Genomic DNA, 22,079 nt, shown 5'->3' on the forward strand with positions numbered 1-22,079 from the left:
GAGGTTGCAGTAAAATGGAAATATCAATGGAGAGCAATTGGTTATTAAAATTTGCTCAGTGTTGAGCAGGGAATCTTGCATAAATCTTAAGCTTCACCCATTCATAAGAGCTTCATTCTTTAGCTCTATCATAATTGGAAGCTTTATACAAAAAATAAAACAAAACAAAAATAGGTTCTCTCTTCATATGGTTGTGGGAGAAAAGGATTAAAGTGGATAGGTGAAAAAGAGTATAATGCTTGAATTAATTGTTAATATAATTGCTACATTGTAAGGATGATTAGCAACTTTTTGTCTCTAAATGCCATTTCCAGCTGTATTCACTAGGGGGAGTATTTCTATGACCTTGACTGAAACTTGCATATTTCCTATGACTTTACTCCTTATACTCAGATAAAAATTTAAATTTATCACTCCTTAAAGTTGTAAATGTGTCTTTGATTGAGAGATTAGATGGTCCTAGCCTAAGATATTAATTAAGCATTTCAATATTCATTCAGAGGTAAGACTCCCTCCTTACCTATCATGCCCCTAAAGTAAAGATTAGCAAAGACTTCAGGAATGGAGGGGTAGTCAGCTTTTGCTGCTTTATTCCACTCAATTTTTTGGTCTTTTACACAACAGTGGGAAGGGGTAGGAAGCTGTGTTCAGGGCATAAGCACACTGATACCTTTGAAATCACTTTTATGATAATAAATCCTACATTTATATGACTGGCTTGGATTTCTCCCTGAATTTCTAAATTTACATTTTCAATTGTCTAATTCAGCATGACCATTTGGTTATCTAATATTCATCTTAAACTTAAGATGTCCAATCTGAACTACATTTTCTTCTCATATACCTTTTTCCATTTGCAGCCTATCCCACCTCAGGAAACCATTCTTCGAATTGTTAAGGCCAAAATCTGTGGTGTCATTTTTTTTTTTTTTTTAATTTTTTTATTTTCCCACTGTACAGCAAGGGGGTCAGGTTATCCTTACATGTATACATTTCAATTACATTTTTCCCCCAGTGTGGTGTCATTTTTGATTCTTTCTTTTCATAAGTCTGATGCATCAGAAAAGAATCCTATTGTTGCTACTTTCAGTATACATCCAGAATTCTCCACTCTCTGATAACTGGTGAAGTCCAAGCCATCTTTTCTCACCTGGGTTATTGCCTCCTACTGATCTCCTTGCCTCCATCCTTATCCTTTTAATCTTAATGCGTAGTCTGGTGATCCTAGTTAAACCCTGAAATGGTTCTCTGTTTTATAGCAAAAGCCAAAGTTGTTATACTGTCCTATAAGGCCTACCATAATCCAGTCCCTGTTATCCCTTTGATTTAATTTATGATTAATTTTCTTTATTACCTTGGCAACCACCTCATTGACCTTTCTCTTACTTCGTAAACATACCGGAGAATTTCCACCTTTGGAATCTTTGTACTGTTTCCTATGCTTGGAATGTTCTGTCTCTTCCTTGCTCATATCTCTGTGACTTCATTACCTCCTTCATATCTTTGCTCAGATTGTTTCTCAACGATGTCTGCTTTACTTACCTTGGCATTCCTGATCCTCCTTGTTCTGACTTTTATTTTTGTTTGTTTACGTCCCCACCCCTTGCTAGCATGACGGTTCTATAGGGGCAATGGCTTATGTCTATGGTTAAGCAAAACAGTGCTTAACACTTTCCAGTAACTCAGTGAATATTTATAGATAAATTTGGTGACGTGCTTTCTCATATTTGTTGGATGTTTCCAATACCAGGAACATTTATTAACAGTTCTTTTGACCTGGGCAATTTCCTGGTGGGTACCGTTCATATCTTTTCACACTCTTAAGAAACCACTGTCCACTCCAGCTTCTTGATGCTGAAATGCCTCCATTAGGACCAAGATGACCACAAGTAACCCACATCAATTCATAGGAAGCATTCATTTCTCATCCCAATAAATTGGAAATGCATGTAAGAGCAATTTTATCCTGCTAATATAGCCTGCTTTATATTCCCAGGTATGAGTCAGACTGAATTAGAGCTCTCCAGAGAAAGGAAACCAATAGAATAGTGGCACTAATTTCTCCATCCCTGTAGTAATGTGGCATGGCTTTTGGTTTGCTGTTTTCCCAGGTAGAGACAATTTTACCTAAGCAAAGGATCCCATTTGGCCTTTCCTATCATAATAGCATAAACCATGCAAGTCAACAAATCTATGTGAATATTCTGATTCTGTCAGTTACTCAATATATCTTCCAATTATGCATTCCCAAATTGGGGGAATAACCAGAGGATGGGTTTAGAGACCGTATTATTAGGGTCATCCAGAAAAATAGTACCCCTAGGAGACACACACAGACACATCATGAGGACGAGACTTCGGTAAGAGTGATACTCAAGTTCAAAGGCAGTTTCCTGGCAAACCAGGAAGAGCTGATACTGAAAATGAGGTCTAAAGGCAGTCTGCTGGCAGAATTCTCTCTTGCTTGGAGGTGGTCAGCCTTTTGTTCTTTCCAGGCCTTCAACTGATTTATGAGGACCGCACAAATTACAGAGGGTTATCTGCTTTACTCAAAGTCCACTAATTTAAATGTAAATCTCATCCAAAAATACTCTCACAGAAACATCTGGAATAATATTTGGCCAGGTATGTGGGCACCATGGTCCAACCAAATTGATGCATAAAATTAACCATTACAGTGACCCATTGGACATGCTCTGAGATGGACCTGAGCTAAAACTCCACTGATCACTTGAACTCTGTTAAGTCCCCACTCTGACTGATGGATCACAGCATCTTTTCAGGTCTCCTTGAATTGGTGTCAGTTCAGAGCCAAAGATCAGTAATCCCTGAAACTTGTGATAATTTGCTTTCTTCTAGTGTGTAGTCACCTTGGTAAAAGACCTTCCCTTTGAAAAAAGCTGGGTGAAAGATAAATAGTATAAATTTTTAGCAGAGTACCTGGGTCCTTTCTCAAGGGCCCCTGGTCTCCCTTTCATTAAAGGTAATCTTGATTTGTAAACTGACTCAAGTTTGGGAAATGTCCAAATCTGTTTATGTAATTCAAGTTAGACTTTGTTCACTTGACCTTAAATTCTCCTTACAGAGACCAAGTAAGACTTTAGTAGACTGCTTATATATTTCTCTTCAATGGAAACCATGATCAAATAACTAATATCATAGATCTGTGTAAGTCAAACTATTTTAATTACAGGTTTGACTCCGCTGTCTATTAAAGTAACTATACCCATTTTGCCTTTGGCAACTAAATGCCTCTACTCGGCCCCTGACACACTGGTACACACCTATGTTTTTTTCACTTAGATTTCCCAATTCAAATCCCATCCTTAAAATTCTAGCTCTCCAGAAGGACTCTGGGCACTAAAGTCTATATTGGGGTTCTCCACCAAAACAGAACCAATAGAATATAGATACAGGTATAGGTGTGTATAGCTATATGGAGAAAGAGAGACAGATTTTAAGGAATTGGTTTACCTAATTGTGGTGTCTGGAAGAGCTAAATCCATAGGGCAGGCCGATAAGCTAGAAATTCAGGTAAGAGTTAGTGTTCTGATTGTGAGTCTGAAGCTTCTGAAAACTCAGGCAGAATTTCTATGGTTCAGTCTGGAGGCAGAATTCTTTTATTCAGGAAACGTTACTCATTGCTCTTAATGGCCTTCAACTGATTGGATGAGACACACCCACATTATAGAGGGTAATCTGCTTCACTCAAAGTCTACTGATGTAAATATTAGTCACATCTTAAAAAAAATACTTTGATAGCAAAATCTGGACTAAGTCTGATCAAAAAAACTAACTGGGCCCCAAAGCCTAGCCAAATCGACAAATACACCATTATACAGACCTAATCATCTAGGGAAACTTAAGGAAAACATTTCTGGTTGTGTAAGTGGTACCACTGAGGCTCCTTTAAGTAAACTTTATGTAAAGAAAGTACCATTTTACTTTATTTCTTGTTTGCGAGTTGAGAACTCACAGCAGCGTGTAAGGGCCTTTTTATTTATTTATTTTTTTGTCTTTTTGCTATTTCTTGGGCCACTCCTGCGGCATATGGAGGTTCCCAGGCTGGGGGTCGAATCGGAGCTGCAGCTGCTGGCCTACGCCAGAGCCACAGCAACTCGGGATCGGAGCCGTGTCTGTAACCTACACCACAGCTCACAGCAACGCCGGATCGTTAACCCACTGAGCAAGGGCAGGGACCGAACCGGCAACCTCATGGTTCCTAGTCGGATTCGTTAACCACTGCGCCACGACAGGAACTCCGTAAGGGCCTTTTTAAAAAACTTATTTCCACAGATCTTTTCTTTGGCTTTGTGACATGATTTCCTTTAATCACCTTTGTTGAGGTGTAACTTATGTATGATATAATTGCTTAGAGTGCTTTTCTCCTTTAAAAATACTTCTCTTTGAAGGGCAAGATAAAATCTAAATGCCTGATAGAGTTAGGGAAATTCAAAGAGATAGGGTCATAAATCACTTTGTATAAGGAATGGCCCATACTAAAACCTTGATTAATGTTGGTTCCCCATTTGTCTTCCTACTGATGACAGAGGCTAAGTTTCACATATTTTAATATGCCTAAACAATTCATATGGGGCAAGGCCACATAGAAGATGCTGAGTAAATATTTGTGCAATAAACAAATAAGTTAAATGTTACAACCATACGGAAAAGACAGCAATTAATTATAAATTCATGAAGATCATCATATTTTCATTCCTTCATCTCTGCACTTACCAAGCAACTTTCTCATATTCAGTTCCCAAGAAATCTTGCCTACTAGAAAAAAAAAAATACACTATCCACTTGACTTGAAGCTTTTGGTCCATGAGGCAATAATTTTTCTCATTATAAATGAAGAAATTAGATTTCAAGTTGCTAATCAATATCTAGTCAGTTTGATTCCCATTAATTAGTCCCCTAGAATCTAATCAACCTTGAATAAATGAATAGGAGAGAACTTTGACATTGAGAAGATAAGGATCAGGTCTTTGGCCCATGGAGATTTTGCAAGGAATTTTATAAGATACCAACAACCTTCTTATTGAGTAGGTGGTAAGTCTGAGTTTAGCAAAGTGTGTACAGAGATAGCAGGGTTGGATCAACCCTTTTACTTTCTATTTACCTTAATAGTTTTATTTTTTAGGAAAGTTGATATCAAATTAAATAAAAGCTCTTTAAATAACATACAGGGCCCCAGCATAAGCTGTTTCTATCCAATACTGACTACATTATTTTCCACTAGGATTCCTCTGTTGACTTCAGTTATAACAGACTAATGACTTCTTCCTGCCTTTACCTTTTCTGAACCTTGAAATGCTCTCTTTTTAATCTTTACCTAAACAAATAAGTTAAAAATGTTAAAAATAGTATGTTCAAGGCCTGATTCAAATATGCTTCCTCTCTGGAGCCTACCTTATGAGGCTGGTTTGATTTAATCTGTTTCCTTCCTTCCTTCCAATTAAAGTCTAGTTTATTTACAATGTTGGGCCAATTTATGCTGTGCAGCAGAGTGACCCAGTCATATATGTATTCAAAATATAGAATTCTTCACGGATTTGCATGTCATCCTTGTGCAGGGGCCATGCTAACCTCTGTATCATTCCAATTATAGTATATGAACGCTGAAGTGAGCACTGTACTGTTTTCTTTAATAGGTCTTTGAATCTTACATCAGGTACATGTGACACTTTATATTCAGATAACTTGTGATTTCAGACTGGACTCTATAATGAAATGACAGAAACCCAGTTGTGGTAACTAGTCTTCTAAATGATGGCTGAATTTATCTTCTGATATTCATCTCTTTGAATGTTTTTTTTTTTTTTCTCCACTGAATATAGGCTGACCGTGTGTGACCTATAGAATATGGCATAATTAATGGTGTGACTTCCCAGGTTAGCTATTTAGGTTGTAAAATGTATTGCAGCCTTGGCCATTCTGAGGGAAGCCTGCTATCACGCCATGAGGACACTCAAACAGCCTTACAGAAAGGCCCTTGTTGAAAGAAACTGAGATCTCCCTATCCTCCCACCCCAAGCCTATGGTCAGTAGATCCTGTCACTCAAGCGAGAACCACCTTAGGGATTCTCCATTTCCGTCAACCCATTGGATGACTGTATCACCAGAAAACATGTAAGGGGAACAATATGAGAGACTTTGCATTCAAAAATTCCACCTGAGCCACCCTATATTCTTGACCATTGGCAGCTGTGAGACATAATGTGATTTTCGTTGGTTTAAGCCATGTATGTGTTGGGATTATTTATTGTGAGCATTTTTTTTTGTCTTTTTGCCTTTTCTAGGGCTACTCCCGTGGCATATGGAGGTTCCCAGGCTAGGGGTATAATTGGAGCTGCAGCTGCTGGCCTATGCCAGAGCCACAGCAATGTGGGATCCAAGCCACGTCTGCAACCTACGCCACAGCTCATGGCAATGCCAGGTCCTTAACCCACTGAGGAAGGCCAGGGATCGAACCTACAACCTCATGGTTCCTAGTCGGATTCATTAACCACTGCGCCATGATGGGAACTCCAATATTGTGAGCATTGTAAGCAAGAGTTAACTAATTTACCAGTTCAGGTTGGTTGTAGGAAAATTATCTATTGCTCATGTAGCAGAAAAGTCTAGGGACATGGCTTTATGGATGGATGTGTTTAGGGTCACGCAGTTATTATTAGAAATGTTTCTTCCCATATCTTTCATAGAAGATAAAAATACCTTCTTTTCTCGTCTTTGGGCTTCTTTCCTCAGATTCTTATGAGTTTGCACAGATGAGTAGAAGTAGCTTCAGATACCCATCCTAACATTAACAACTCAGGGAAGTAAAGTCTCCTTCCCAAAAGTTTAAGCAAAGGTGTAGGATTGAGTCCTGTTGGCCTGCTTTGGGTTGGGTAAACTTGAGGGCAGGGGATAGATCTGTGGGTATTAGAAATGAGTCATTTAATCATCCTTAGAGCCAGGTGATGGGGTAGATACTTTCAAAAGGAGCTCATGAGAGAAGGAAAGGGAGAGGGGGTGAAGAGAGAGAGATGATACTCCTAAGAACGGTTGGAGGGCTATCTCTGAAGAATGGATGATGGACAAGCAAAATTTTACGTATCAACTACAAATACATAAAAATAATCTTCCAAAAGCCCTACTTTGACCATGTTTCTCAGAATTTTAAGATCATTTGTCTCTAAATTTTCTTTATTTATTTGAAATCTAGGAAGAGTAACACGTTATTATTGAAACCTGTAAAATATTACAAAAAATTGTGATTGTATATGTTCCATTGATTAATTCAGTGGTGAACAAGAGAAGCTCAATTGGCCCCTGCCCTCCTGCTATGTGTAGGGTAGCATGAAAAGACCCCTAAAATATTTAAGTAATTGTATGAATAATACCTTATGTTCAACGTAAATGCTCTTAAGGAAAAATAAAAGACTCTGAGAGCATAGAATTGTCTGGTGCTCAATAAATGAACATGAAGTCCTGCTAATAGACTTGGTGTCTAAGCCCCCAGGTCAAATCCTGGTTTTTCTGAGTAACTGAGTGACTTTGTGTTAAATACCTAGCTTCTGCAAGTGTTACTCTTTTCATAAAATCATTTTTGATGAGGATTAAGTAAGATACTACAAAGAACATACTTACTGAAGTGCCCAGCCCATAATAAACACTCAGTACTTGTTTGCTACTTTTATTATTTTGCATAAAGGACTTGGCACAATGTCATGGATTAGCAAATGTTCAAAGATGTTTGCTAAATGATTAGGAATCCCCCAAGCATATGTCTACATGATGCTCCCTTACTTCTTTAGGTGTTGAGTGCAATGTCACCATCTCATTGTTAAAATTTAAATCTCCACCTTGACCTTATGCTTTTTATTGCCTTATCTTTTAAAAATTATTTTCCATTCACTTATCACCATCTGATATACTTACATTTTGTTTATTTATGATCTGGTTCCCCATTAAAATGTAAGCTTGATGCAATTATAGATTTTTATTTTTTCCTTGGTATTTCTACAGAAGCTCAAATAATAGTGATTGAATTTATTGATCACTTTTTGTATGTCCGGCACTGTTTTAGTGCTTTATATGTATTCTTAACATTAAAACGGGTATCAAGACATTAAAACTGTCTTAGCACACAAGTAGGCTTAACACGAGCTTTGCTTTTGGACATGGGCAATTTACATGCTCAGTGGTCCTGCCAATCTTCCCATCTCCTGTTGGATCTCTCTGAGGTTCTGTGGCTTCTCCAGTCCTACCCCTAGAATGTAGTCTCTAATCCATATAAGTAATATTTTTCTTATATATAAGATGGTGTTCCATGTTTACTGAGCTATTTCTTAGTGTGCTTGGGAGAAGACTGCCAGAAAGATGAAGTTTCTAAGGTTGCATATACCCTGACATGTACTTGTCAGCTTAGCCCACTTAACACCAAATTTGTGGCAGTAACAGAGTATTTATCTTTCTATTTCCTTTAGCTTCCTTATGGGCACAAATATCTTTAACTTTTAAATAAATATGTCATCCACATAAACCTCCTCAACTTGCACATATTATTACCCCTTCTTTTCAAACATGCTATGAATGTGAAATAAATGTTTATCCAATTGGATCTTCAAAGTTTTACGTGAAGTGCAACGCTCTGTCATTATTTCCAAATTATCTTGGGCTTCAAGTCCTTCTAGCTTACTATTTTTTTAAAAAAACTTATACCTATATTAACTCTTCCTAGATAAAAAATAATCAGAAGTTTATCTATGTATAAACTTTTACCTCCCAGCTCTCTAGCCATATATTTGCACAAAATAACCTGTTAATATTGTCAGGAATTTTCAGAACATAAGCAAGCATAAATATGAATGCATACATGAGTATTTATATTTATACAAATGGGATCAAACTACTGTGCATATACTTTATTTACTTTATAACTTAGACATTTTTCCATGTCCATTTATATGCATCTATCTTAAAATGTTTTAGGTTTGAGGGATCTAAAATGTACTGAGATGATTCAGTCATAGTCCTCAGTTTGTGGCAGATAATTAACATCCATCTTTTCTTGTTTTACCTTGTTCTGACCTTCATACTTGAGTCACACTTCCACTTCTTACTTCCATCTTTGCATCTACCCTACCTGTTTTGCATAAGTGCATTTGGATATGTATATCTCACTGAAAATTCATACAATATTGTTAAATATATCCACATATAAGCATACATACAATATGTTATGTATGCATGTGTTAATTTGCATAAATAATATGATTTTAATTTATTTAAATCAATCCTATGCTTTTAAAAAAATCACTGTTGTTGCTTTATGTAACTCTAATGCATTTTTTCTGGTAACTGCTCAGCATTCTAAAAACTACATTTTATTTAAGGAAGGAAAAAGCTGCCTGATACTTAATTCTCACTTAATGACATTTATTTTTTCTTTTGGATTGAATAGTATTAAGGAAACAAGAAAAATACAGGAGAGAGTGAAGTTAGCTCAGAGGACACAGATACTAAGATGTCTTTAGGTGGCAGAATCTTTGGAGTTGACATTCTATAATAAGTTCTCTTCTAGGTCCAAAATAAAGACAATAAAATTTGGAGTTCCCATCGTGGCTCAGTGGAAACCAATCCGACTAGCATCCATGAGGTCACAGATTAGATCCCTGGCCTTGGTCATTGGGTTAAGGATCCAGTGTTGCCATAGGTTGTAGTGTAAGCATTGCCATGAGCCATGGTGTGGGTTGCAGACATGGCTTGAATCCTGCAATGTTGTGGCTGTGGCATAGGCCTGTGACTGCAGCTTCAGTTCAACCCCTAGCCTGGGAACCTCCATGTGCCGCTGCAGTGGCCCTAAAAAGACACGCGCACACAAAAGACAATAAAATTGAACAAATAAAAAATTGCTACTACTCTTACATCCTTTTGCAATGTGACTTTTCTGCTTTTCCCACTAAGAAGTAGATTTGTATCTGGACTGGCTTCGTGATTACTTTGAAGTGATGTTATGTAATTTCTGAAGCAAGGCTTTAAGAGAACTTCAAGATGATGCTCTTTTCCTCTTGCAATACTGAGACCAAAAGAGGAGCTGCTTAGCTGAGTGCAGCTCAAATTGCTGACCCATACATTTATAAAAAAGAAAATGGGTATTTGTTGACAGCTGTAATTTGGGAGTGGTTTGTAATGCAGCAATAGATAAGCAATTCAGTATTATGTCTTTTTTTTCTGTTACCATGACAATTCACATTCCTTTGGTGAATACCAGAGAGAAAATTTTGTGTGTTTACCTCATATATAGGGCTCACAAGCTATATGTTTGAACCATATTTTAGATCCTAGATGTCCCTTGGGTTACTTAAATGTTACATATGTGGAATATGTGTAGTGGTAGAAGTGCTAGGCCATCGAGCACTATATTCATAAGTAACTCAAATATAAGTTACTTGAGATGATCATGTGTTTCCTTCCTTTTATTATGGTGATATAGTGTATAAACTGATAAATTTTTCCATATTGTACCAACCTTGCATTCTGGAATAAATCTTACATGTTCATGATGTATAATTCTCTTTAAATCCTATTGAATTCAGTTTGCTAGTGTTTTCTTTAGGGGTTTTATTACATTCATGAGGGATATTATTCTACACTCTTCTTTTTTTGTGATATCTTTGTCCGATTTGCTACCAGGATAATAATCCTGACTTCCTAGAAAAGAGTTTGAAAAGGGTGTCCTCCTCTTCTACTTTTTGGAAGATTTTGTGGAGTGTTGGTGTTAAGTCTTTTAAAAATACTTGGTAGAATTCACCAGTGAAGCCATTCGATTCTGGGCTTTTTTTTTTTTTTTTTTGCCCCACCCATGGATGTGGAAGTTCCTGGGCTAGGGATGAAACCTGTACCACAGGCCCACCTGAGCCACTGCAGTGACAAGGCTGGATCCTTACCCAGCAGTGCATCAAGGGAACTCCTGGTTGTAGGCATCTTTTGTGTGACTTTGAAAAATTACTACTTCCCTCTTTTTTTTTTTTTTTTGTCTTTTTTGTTGTTGTTGCTATTGTTGTTGTTGCTATTTCTTGGGCCGCTCCCTCGGCATATGGAGGTTCCCAGGCTAGGGGTTGAATCGGAGCTGTAGCCACCGGCCTACGCCAGAGCCACAGCAACGCGGGATCCGAGCCGCGTCTGCAACCTACACCACAGCTCACGGCAACGCTGGATTGTTAACCCACTGAGCAAGGGCAGGGACCGAACCCGCAACCTCATGGTTCCTAGTCGGATTCGTTAACCACTGCGCCATGACGGGAACTCCTACTTTCCTCTTTTTACTTCTTATAGGTATATATAGATTTTTCTACTTCCTCTTGAGTCAGGTTTCGTCTTTTTTTTATTTTTAGGAATTTTTCCAATTCATCTAGGTCATCTAATTACATACCATATAATTGGTTATAGTATTTCCTTATTATTCTTTTTGTTTCCATAAATTGATAGCAATATCCTGTCTTTCATTTATGATCTTAGCAATGTGAGTCTTGTGTAAATTTTTCATGGTCAATGTACCTAACCAATTGTTGATTTTTTTTTTTTCCCCCCCAAAAAACAAAATTTGTGGTTTCATTGACTTTTCTCTATTACTCTTTTAGTCTTTAATTTATTACTTTCCTAAATTTTATTATTTCCTTTCTTCTGCTTTCTTTAGGTTTGTTTTTGAATTTAATCTCTTCTAGACAGCATATAAATAAATGGATGCTTTTTTATCCACTTAGCTAATACTTGTCCTTTTTTTGTTTTGTTTTTTTTGTTTTGGTGTTTTGTCTTTTTAGGGCCACACCCATGGCATATGGAGGCTCCTAGGCTAGGGGTTGAATCAGAGCTGTAGCTGTTGGCCTATACCACAGCCACAGCAACACAGGATCTGAGCCGCTTCTATGGCCTACATCAGAGCTCATGGCAATGCCAGATCCTTAACTCACTGAGCAGGAGCAGGTCTAGGGATTGAACCTGCATCCTCGTGAATACTAGTCTGGTTTGTTAATCACTAAGCTACCATAGGAACTCCCATATCTGTCTTTTAATTGAACAGTTTAACCCATTTATGTTTAATGTAATTCTCGACAGCTTAAGATTTATTTCTGCCATTTTGCTATTTGTTTTCTATATGTCATAGCATTTGTGTTCTTCAATTCCCCCAATACTTCCTTCTTTTGTGTTAGAGATCTTTTCTATTGGACTACTTTAATACTTAAAATATTTTTACTATTTTACAGTACCTTTTATTATATATTTTGAGTTCTCTAGAGATTGCCATTAATATTTTAATTTATAATGACTTATTTCAAACTGAAGTCAATTTAATCTCAATTTTACTTTTGCTTACAGGTAGCAAGGTTGCCCCTATTCCCCTTTACATTATTTTTTTCACAAATTACATCTTTATACATTGTTTATTCATTAAAATAGAATTATAATTACCACTTTATTCATTTTTTAAATAAGAGAAAAAAGCAGCTACGAACAAAAATACTGCATTTATACTGTATTCTATATATACCTATATAATTAACTTAAATGTTTTTTTTCCTTTGTGCAGTTTACAGCTTAAGTCCTTTATTTTAATCCTGAGACTCACTTTAGTATTTTTTTGTGTGTGTGTAGTTCAGGCCTGCTAGAAGAAAATGGGCTCACTTTTTATTTATCTAGGAGTGTCTTAATTTCTCCTTCATTTTGGAAGTTGTTTTGTCATATATAGAATTCTCATTTGAGTGATTTTTCTTTTTAGCATTTTGAATATTTCATCTCACCACCTTCTGGCCTCAGTGGTTTCAGCTGAAAATTCAGCTCTTACTGTTATTGCGGATTCCTTGTGCTTGACAAGTTACTTCTCTCTTAGAGCTTTCAAGACTCTTTTTCTTTGACTTTAAACAGTTTGTTTGTAAGGTGTCTAGGTGTAGATCTCTTTAATTTTATGCTACTCGAAGTTCATGGAGTTTCTTGAATGTGTAGATAGATGCTTTTCATCAAATCTAGAAAGCCTTTAGCCTTTATTCTTCCAAGTATTCTTCCTTTCCTTTCTCTATTTTCTCTTATTATACATACATTATTTGAATTTTGTCACACAGGTCTTAGTGGTTTATTTTTATTCATCTTTTTAAATTGTTTTTCATTCTTTTCTTGTTACTTAGAGTGGACAATATTTATTGACTTTTCTTCAAGGCCTCTGATTTTTTCTTCTGTCTGCTTAAATTGCTATTGATACCTGCTATGAACTTTCAAATTATTATACTTTGTAACTTCCAAGTTTTATGTTTTATTCCTTTATATGACTTCTATTTAAGTATATCCTCTATTTAATGAGACATCATTTCACACTTTGCTTTAGTTCATACATGTATAGCTTGCTATATGTAAACCTCATGGTGACCACATATACTATCAACTTATATAGCTTAATATTAAAAAAATTAAAAATTAGCAGAAGACCTACATAGAAATTTCTCCAAAGAAGACATACAAATGGCCAAAAGGCACATGAAAAGATGCTCAAACATCACTAATTGCTGAAGAAATGCAGATCAATACGACAATGGCATATTCCTTCACACCAGTCAGAAGGGCCATCACTAATAAGTCTACACATAACAAATGCTGGAGAGGGTGTGGAGAAAAGAGAACCCTCTTACTCTGTTGGTGGGTGTGTAAAATGGTGCAGCCATAATGGAGGACAGTATGGCAGTTCCTTAGAAAACTAAAAATAGAGTTATCATATAATCTAGTGTTCCCATTCCTGGGCATATATCTAGAAAAGATGAATACTCTTAATTTGAAAAGATACATACATCGCCATGTTCATTGCAGCATTATTAGCAATAGCCAAGACATGGAAGCAACCTAAATGTCTACTGGGAGATGCATGTATAAAGATGTGGTACATATATACAATGTAATATTATCACTCAACCATAAAAAAATGAAATAATGTCATTTACAAGAATATGGATGGACCTAGAGATTATCACAGTAAGTGAAGTAAGTCACGCAGAGAAAGACAAATATCGTATGGTATCACTTAGGAGAAATCTAAAAAATGATACAAATGAACTAGTTTATGAAACAGAAATAGACTTGCAGACATAGAAAACAACTTTATGGTTACCAAAGAGAAAAGGGGGGAAGGAATAATTTAGGAGTTTGGGATTAACATATATATACTCCTGTATATAAAATAATTAATAAGGACCTACTGAATGGGACAGGAAACAGTATTCAGTATTTTATAATAACCTGTAATAGAAAAGAATTTTAACAGGAATATATATATATATGTATAATATATAACGAAATCACTATGTTGTACATCTGAACTTAACACATTATAAATCAACATACTTCAATAAAAAAGAAAACTCGGTCATGTTAACTAAGTTTAAATTTTTTTCTTGATCTGGTTTCAACTAGCTAAGTAGGAAGAAAGTGTTCCCTCCTGCCTTCCTTCCTTTCCATATGTATATAAAATGTTTTCAATGCCAGGCACTGTTCTAGGTACTTTGTAAATAGGCAGATATATTTGTGTACATGAAACATACAGTCTAGTCAAAGGAGAGAAAAAACTAGTAAAAAAATTGTTAAATCTGTCTTAGGATTGGGTCAAAGAGGAAATGTATTGGCTCAGAAAATTAAAGAATGGTTCAACATAAAACTCGACGAAAGGGAAGGAACAGAGCTAAGTCTCAGTTACTCCCAGGATTAACTTTTTTTTTTTTTAACCCTACTTTCCACTCTGTTAGCTTCACTTTTCCTACTGTAGATGGATTTCTCCTGATTGATAGTTGGCATGGACATTGACAGCTTTTCAGTTTTATATTTTTAAGGTTCTGCCTCCAGTAGCTACCATTCTGAGTCTCATACACCCCTAGATAAAGGCTCTGGCTCAGCATATGGAACAAGAAGTTGAGCAATGTAGAAGCATGGTAGTTGTGTTGGTGCAGTTCATAGAACAAGGAGTGGAGACGTGTGGGTTGGGACATGGTGTGTAGGTAGGATATTTGATACTCAGTACACTGCTATTTACCAATATCCGTTTGAAAACAGACAGAAAACACAAAATCAATCCCAATATGATTCTATTCTTGTTTGTAACAACAATAACAACAACCAAAGATAGATAACAAAAAGGTCAGTAAACTCTTCTCATTGTTTACGTTTAATCACAAGACTCAGATTGTTTAGAAACAAAGTTAACATGAATAGAGGGAAAACTCTTAACATTCTAAAACCACCCAAGTGTAATTTTTAAGATTGAAAGCACTTGTTCCAGATATGAAAGATAATAGAATTAGGTAGCTCTGTATACATGTGAAGGGAGACATGGCTGTTTTGAATGTCTACATGGGTTACTGTGCCAGAGTCATCACAAAAACTCCCCTTTATCCTGATTGCCTTCATAAGAGAGAATTCATTTTATCTATTCAGAACATTTAGACCTATACCTCTTATTATTTTATGCTAAAATATGTGTGTGTTTCTCTTTTAAATTTAAGGAATCGACTCAGTTTTATGTTTTACATTGCTTCTGATGGTTTATTTTATGTATCCACTTGGCTGGGCTAAAGGGTGCCCAGATGGCTGGTAAAGCATCATTTCTAGGTTTGTCTGTGAGAGTGTTCCCAGAACAGATTAGCATTTAAATAAGTAGACTGAGTAAAGAAGATCACTCTCATCAGTTCATTCATCGAGAGCCTGACTAAGTCAGGAAAACAGAAGCAAGGCAAATCTGCTCTTTGCTTGGCCTGGGACATCCAGCTTCTGTTTTCAGACATCAGTGTTCCTGGATCTCAGGCCTTCAGACTCCCATTGGATTACACCACTGGCTTTCTTGATTCTCCAGGTTGCAAATGGCAGGTTGTGGAAATTCTTGACCTCCATAATTGCATAAGCCAATTCCTATAACAAATCTCCTCATAGAAATATATATTTCCTATTGGTTCTATTTCTCTAGAGAACCCTGACTGCTTCAAGGCTAAGCCAAGATTTAGTGATTACATAGTTTATATGAGCATTGTAGATAAATGTGATAATTCAGTTCCTAGAATGGAATTCTTTTATTTGACACTCTCCGATGACTATACCAATAATGAATGGCCAACTATGCTCTTTGTGTGTGCAGCGTGCTTTTATTTAGGATATTTTTACTGTTTGCACGCTGTTTAACTTAAATCTCAGAAATGATTTGTTTGTTTTTTTTTTGTTTTGTTTTGTTTTTGTCTTTTTGCCATTTCTTAGGCTGCTCCCGTGGCATATGGAGGTTCCCAGGCTCAGCGTCAAATCAGAGCTGTAGCTGCCAGCCTGTGCCAGAGCCACAGCAACGCGGGATCTGAGCCGTGTCTGCAACCTACACCACAGCTCACGGCAACGCCAGATCCTTAACCCACTGAGCAAGGGCAGGGACCGAACCCGCAACCTCATGGTTCCTAGTCGGATTCGTTAACCACTGAGCCACGGCAGGAACTCCATAGATGATGTTTATGGTAACTCTAACCTTCAAACATCAATTTTTTATTCTTTACTGATTATCAAAATATCTAAAGATGTTTACTGCCATTAGGATAATTTAGCATTTTATGGAATTCACTGTTTATTTTTGAATTTGTTAAACTCTTTTCATATTTTAATGAAGCAGCAGCAATAAAGAATAAGAAAATTAGGCAGCACACAATTTCCTACTAAGTAATAATCATACACCAATTACCTTAAGGGAGAAAACTCATTCTCCTCTTGCTTGCCCTTAACTCCTCTAATTACATCATTTTGGAAGCAGATAAACTTGATAAAGATATAAGGTACTTCAAAATACCATTCTATTTATTTATTTTTCCTATTAAGCTCCACTAATAGAGCATAGGCAATTGGGAGAACAAATAACATTTGTTCTAAAGAAAATTTTAACCAAAAATATACTTCTCTGAGATTCTGTATTTAAATAAAATGGTTCATCCTTATTTTAATAAAACTTTTCAGGGGTTATTTCTTTGTGCATTCATTTCTTAAAGTACAAATAATGAGGCATTTACATTACATTTTCTAGTATGATAATTGGGATATGTCTAATCTAGATTATGTTACTTCCATTGTACTCTAGATCCTGTCCAAGGGAGTTGGTCCCTCAGGATTGTCTCAGGTGATTTGCACTTTATAAATGATTTATTCCTCTATGTGATTTTAAAATGATAGCTAAAACTATAGAGCATTTTGTAAATTAGGGGAGGGGGTTATTCATCGTAGCTCTATGGCCCCAGATTTATGATTCAAAGTAGATTAAAGAAAGACAGTGGACCCTAGTGGAGGCTTATTGTTAAACTGATCTAAGTCTGCAAGGCTGTTGCAGAAGCCTCTGCAGAAGCCTCTGCAATTAGAGGCAGTAGCCTTTTAAAAAAATTTTTAAATTATAGTTTACTTACAATGTTATGTCAATTTCTGCTGTACATCAAGGTGACCCAGTCATAAAATACATACAAATTCTTTTTCTCATATTCTCTTCCATCACAAGAGGTTGGGTATAATTCCCTGTGCTGTACAGAAGGACCTCATTTCGTATCCATTCTAAATGAAAAAGTGTGCATCTACTAACCCCAACTCCCAGTCAATACCACTCCCTCCCCCCTTTGTCTTGACAAACATAGTCTGTTTTCCATGTCTTTGAGTTTGTTTCTGTTCCATAGACAGGTTCATTTGTGCCACATTTTAGATTTTTAGATTGCACATGTAAGTGATATCATATGGTATTTATCTTTCTCTTATTTCACTTAATATGAGAATCTCTAGTTGCATCCATGTTCCTGCAAAGGGCATTAATTTTCTTTTTTAATGGCTGAGTAGTATTCCATTGTGTATATGCACCACATCATCTTAATCCACTCATCTGTCAGTGGACATTAAAGTGGTTTCTACACCTTGGTTATTGTGAACAGTGCTGCAGTGAACATAGGGGTTCATGTATCTTTTTGAATTAATAGTTTTCTTTGGATATATGCTTAGGAGTGGGATTGTTGGATAATATTGTGGTTCTATTTTAGTTATCTGAGGAACCTCCCTACTGCTTTCCAGTGGTTGTACCAATTTACATTGCCACCAACAGTGTAGGAGAGTTCCCTTTTCTCCATACCCTCTCCAGGACTTGTTATATGTAGACTTGTTAGTGATGGCCATTCTGATTGGTGGGGTAGTAGTTCAATGTACCTCATTGTAGTTTTGATTTGCATTTCTCTCATAATTAGGCAGTAGGCTTTGTATATTTCCTAGCTCACAGTCTCACAGTAGTGAGATGTTATAAGGTGTACTACAAAATTATTTTTTTTATCACATCCGTAGTTGTATAGTGATCATCACAATCCAATTTCACAGGATTTCCATCCCATAACCCAAGCACATCCCCCCACCCTACAAACTGTCTGCTCCAGAGACCTTAAGTTTTTCAATGTCCGTGAGTCAGCATCTGTTCTTCAAAGAAGATCAGGCTGTCCTTTTTTCAGATTCCACATGTCAGTGAAAGCATTTGATGTTGGTGTCTCATTCTATGGCTGACTTCACTTAGCATGATAATTTCTAGGTCCATCCATGTTGCTAAAAATACTGGTATTTAGTTCCTTTTAATGGATGAGTAATATTCCATTGTGTATGTGCTATATCTTCTTGATCCACTCCTCTGTTGATGGACATTGAGGTTGTTTCCATGTCTTGGTTATTGCAAATAGTGCTGCAAGGAACATCGGAGTACATGTGTCTTTGTGAGTCATGGTTTTCTCTGGATAGGTGCCCAGGAGTGGGTTGCTGGATCAAATGGTAGTTCTATGTTTAGTTTTCTGAGGCATCTCCATACTGTTTCCTGGAGTGGTTGCACCAATTTACAATCCCACCAACAGTGTACTAGGGTTCCTTTTTCTCCACACCCTCTCCAGCACTGATTGTTTGTAGACTTTTGGATGATGGCCATTCTGGCTGGTATAAGGTGGTACCTCATAGTGGTTTTGATTTGCATTTCTCTAATAATGAGTGATGTTGAACATCTTTTCATGTGTTTTTTTGTCATCTGTGTGTCTTCTTTTGAGAACTGTCTATTTAGATCTTCTGCCCATTTTTTGATGGGGTTGTTTGTTTTTTTGGTATGGAGCTGCAGAAGGTGTTTATAAATTTTGGAGATGAATCCCTTGTCAGTTGATTCACTTGCAAAGGTTTTCTCCCATTCTGTGGGTTGTCTTTTAGTTTTGTTTAGGGTTTCCTTTGCTGTGCAGGAACTTTTAAGTTTAATTAGGTCCCATTTGTTTATTTTTGTTTTTACTGTCATTGCTCTAAGAGGTGGATCTGAGAAGATGTCGCTGTCATTTTTGTTGGAGAGTGTTTGGCCTATGTTTTCCTCTAAGAATTTTATAGTGTCTGGTCTTATACCTAGGTCTTTAATCCATTTGGAGTTTATTTTTGTGTATGGTGTTAGGAAGTGTTCTAATTTCATTCTTTTCCATGTGGCTGTCCAGTTTTCCCAGCACCACTTACTGAACAAGCTGTCTTTTCTCCATTGCATATTCTTGCCTCCTTGGTCATAGATTAGTTGGCTGTAGGTGTGTGGGTTTAATGCTGGGCTCTATATCCTGTCCTACTTATCTATATTTCTGTCTTTGTGCCAGTACCATATGGTTTTGATGATTGTTGCTTTGTAATATAGTCTGAAGTCAGGAAGCTTGATTCTTCCCAGCTCCATTTTTCTTTTTTAGGGTGTCTTTGGCTATTCTGGGTCTTTTTTCTTTCAAACAAATTTAAAAATATTTTGTTCAAGTTCTGTGAAGAATGTCCTTGGTAATTTGATAGGGATTGCATTGAATCTGCAGATTGCCTTAGGTAGTATAGTCATTTTGATAATATTGACTCTTCCAATCCAACAGCATAGTATGTCTTTCCATCTATTTGTGTCATCTTTGATTTCTTTCATCAGTGTCTTACAGTTTTCAGAGTACAGGATTTTGTCTCTTTAGGTAGGTTTATTCCTAGGCGTTTTATTCTTTTGGATGCGATGGTAAACGGGATTGCCTCCCTAATTTCTCTTTCTGATCTTTCATTGTTGGTGTATAGAAATGCCTCAATTTCTGTGTATTAATTTTGTATCCTGCAACTTTGCCAAATTCCTGGATGAGCTCTAACAGTTTTCTGGTAGAATCTTTAGGATTCTCTAGGTATGGTATCATGTCATCTGCAAATGGTGATAGTTTTACTTCTTCCTTTCCAATTGGGATTCCTTTTATCTCTCTGATTGCTGTGGCTAGGACTTCCAAAACTATGTTGACAAGTAGTGGTGAGAAGGGACATCCTTGTCTTGTTCCTGATCTCAGTGGGAATTCTTTCAGCTTTTCACCATTGAGAATGATGTTAGCTGTGGATTTGTCATATATGGCCTTTATCATGTTGAGGTAGGTTCCTGATATGCCCACTTTCTAAAGGGTTTTTATCAGAAATAGGTGTTGGATTTTGTCAAAGGCTTTTTCCGCATCTATTGAGAGGATAATGTGGTTTTTATTCTTCAGTTTGTTAATGTGGTGTATCACACTGATTGATTTGAAGATGTTGAAGAACCCTTGCATCCCTGGGATAAATCCCACTTGATGATGATGTACAATCCTTTTAATGTATTGTTGGATGTGGTTTGCTAGGATTTTGTTGAGGATTTTTGCATCTATGTTCATCATTGAAATTGGCTTGTAGTTTTCTTTTTTTGTGGTGTCTTTGTCTGGTTTTGGTATCAGGGTGATGGTGGCCTCATAGAATGACTTTCAGAGTATCCCTTTCTCTGCAATGTTTTGAAACAGTTTCAGAAGGAGAGGTGTCAGCTCTTCTCTAAATGTTTGATAGAAGTTACCTGTGAAGCCATCTGGTCCTGGACTTTTGTTTGTTGGAAGTTTTTTAATCAGTTTCAATTTCAGTTCTCGTGATGGGTCCATTCATCTTTTCTATTTCATCTTGGTTTAGTTTTGGAAGATTGTACTTTTCTAAGAATTTGTCCATTTTGTCTAGTTTTCCATTTTATTGGCGTATAGCTGCATATACAAAATTCTTATATCACTTGTACATTTACTACTGAGTAGTTATGAAAAACAGTGATTCCTGTAATGGGACACCCTTTCTGTGACTGTAAGCACTCCAAATGTACCATATTTGAATGATTCCTTCTAAAGAGGACTCCAGGTCAGCCACTTACTAGTTGGATAAGGTGATAGGAGCATTTGTTAGACCAAGGAGACCCAGGTCACTTAAATGTTCTATGCTTTGAAGGTGTTGAGCAACAGCATTTGGTAGGTTTTGATATATCTGGTTCATGAAGAGGCCCTGGAGCTTATAAAATTACAAGAGGTCTTGAACACTGCTTATTTTTACCAATGGGAAAAATCAACATTCTTTTTGTAAATGAACACCTGTGTTATTAGAATATATTTAGAATAAATATTTGAAATGCTGCCACAGTCACTTGGGAATGTGGATTCTTGATTGCAGTACTTCAAGTACTAAGTAGCTGTCCCTAGGGTGTAAATTAAAGTTAATTCACCCACATAAACATGCACAGTGCACATACCACAAACACACATCTACATAATATGCTATTATTTATATGGATGTATTTTAATATAAATCGCCACAAAGGAATCATAACAAGGCAATGAAACCATATTTTACAACCTCCGTAATCTAGAATTCTTTACAGTTATTACCTTCTCTACCCAATAGAACCAAATGCTATCCCTTGTATGCATCCATAACCCTGTGCACTCAGGAATAAACTGGGCTTCTACATAAACTTTACTTGCAGTGCTCCACTGATACTGGATGCAATTGTTTGGTCACAAATGAGTTATATTTGAAAAGTATATGCTACTGATTCCTGTGCTTCATATTTTTTCCTTCTATTGTCCCTTCATTCTTCCTACTCAAGAGGAATTGTTGGGAGTGGGTGGAAGGTGGGACCAGGAATCTGCAGAAGTGATTTACCATTTAGCTACACAGTATCATAAATAAATAACAAATCTGGCTCTTGCCTTCTACTCTTTGCCTTGGATGTC

The 22,079-nt window shown here is 36.6% G+C and overlaps 1 pseudogene; it reads right to left on the reverse strand.

The window, feature by feature from the left end:
- Window positions 1-5,534: 5,534 nt before the first annotated feature.
- Window positions 5,535-5,635, reverse strand: LOC125126652 (uncharacterized; annotated as a pseudogene).
- Window positions 5,636-22,079: the final 16,444 nt, after the last annotated feature.

Source organism: Phacochoerus africanus, chromosome 4 (assembly GCF_016906955.1).
Source record: "Phacochoerus africanus isolate WHEZ1 chromosome 4, ROS_Pafr_v1, whole genome shotgun sequence".
Lineage (NCBI taxonomy): Eukaryota > Metazoa > Chordata > Mammalia > Artiodactyla > Suidae > Phacochoerus > Phacochoerus africanus.